The 1,599-nt window shown below is 56.2% G+C and overlaps 1 protein-coding gene across 1 annotated transcript in view; it reads right to left on the reverse strand.

The window, feature by feature from the left end:
- The window catches only part of SPDEF (SAM pointed domain containing ETS transcription factor), a 19,759-nt gene that overhangs the window by 3,830 nt on the left and 14,330 nt on the right, over nt 1–1,599 (reverse strand). The window lies entirely within an intron of this gene.

A 1,599-nucleotide genomic window follows, 5' to 3' on the forward strand; every position in this document is an offset into this window, starting at 1 on the left:
GCCCCGCCATGCCACCCCCGCCACCTGCAGGCCCCTGGCCTGAGAGACCACTTTGCCGTCCTCAGACACCAGCCCACACAGCCCCGCTGGCAGACTTAACCCGGGAGAGGTGGTGCAAAGGGTGGGCGTGGAGCTGGGCCGCCCTGGGTTGAGTCCTGGCCCTGCCCTTGTCTACCAGACGCTGTCTGAGCCCTTTCTCCTGCCCTGAAAGGGGCTGGTGGTGACAGAAGAGCTTAGAGTGGAGCCTGGAGGATGTTCCCTCAGGCAGAACAATTGCATTGTTAATACTCCCCGTTCTCATTCTTAACCCTCCCAGCAGGCCCAGGTCAGCACACCCGTTGCAGGCAGCTCTCCCAGCTCACCCCCTCCCTGGTCTCCCTTCCTTCAAACTCTAGTGGGACCAGCTCCCAGAGGCACGAGGGACCAGCAGAGCAGCTACCACACTCTGTCTTAAATATACACGTAGCAGCATCACGCCTGTGCAGGAACTTCTCTTCCACCCCTTCTAGCCCCTTCTCCTTCTCCACACTCAGCCCGAGTCACCTCCTCCATGAAGTCCTCCTGGACGTGGGCACAGCTGCCCCCACAGTTCTGCTGCAGCCTGACATGCCCTGCACACCAGCTCATTTCACTGCTAGTTCCCATACAAGACTGTAGGTCCCTCGAGGACGGGGTGCAGCTGAGTCCTCCCTGAACCCTCAGGACACAGTCATTCTTTGTAATGTCCACTGAGCAAGTGTGGAACCAGAGGAGGTGCTCAGCGAAGGCGTGCTGGGTGAGTGAACCTGAAGGCCGAGGTCAGGCACCCATCGCTACTAATGACAAACTGGGGCCCCGAACCCAGGTTTCTTGGCTCTAAGCCTTTGCCAACACACACACACACACACACACGCACACACACACACACGCACGCATACACACGCACGCACAAACACATGCGTGCGCACACACAAACACACACATTTGTGCACACATGCACACACAAACTCACGTACACACACACACACGCACGCACACGCACACACATGCGTGCGCACACACACACATTTGTGCACACATGCACACACAAACACACGTACACACACGCACACGCACGCATGCGCACACACGCACACCATGTAGCCTGCGCTGCCCAGCATGGTAGCCTCCAGCCGCAGGTCGCTCTTGAGCACTTGAAATGCGGCAAGTCCGAGCTGGGGGCCGTCAGTGTAAAATACACACCGATCTTAAAGTCTGAGTAAAATGTCCCGTTAATACATTTTATATTGGTTACGTGTTGAAATTATAATGTATGACATTGAGTTCAATAAAAGTCGCATTAAAATGGATGTCACCTGTTTAGAGTGTGTTTTATTTAATGTGGCCTCTCGGAACCTGATCTTACACCCGTGGCTCACACAGTGCTGCCCATGGCACCCTCAGTCGCCCTGTGAAGCTGTGATGTTTTGAGGGCACAGACTGTGTCCCATTCTCAGCAGAATTTCAAGCGCCTGCTATGACTCAGGCGCTGGGGACCCTGAACAAGACGAGCCCGGCGGGCGACACAGACAGACATGGGCACACACTGACTCCGACCCTGAGCAGGTCCAGGGACAGCGG

Source organism: Myotis davidii, unplaced genomic scaffold (genome assembly GCF_000327345.1).
Source record: "Myotis davidii unplaced genomic scaffold, ASM32734v1 scaffold1073, whole genome shotgun sequence".
Taxonomy (NCBI): domain Eukaryota; kingdom Metazoa; phylum Chordata; class Mammalia; order Chiroptera; family Vespertilionidae; genus Myotis; species Myotis davidii.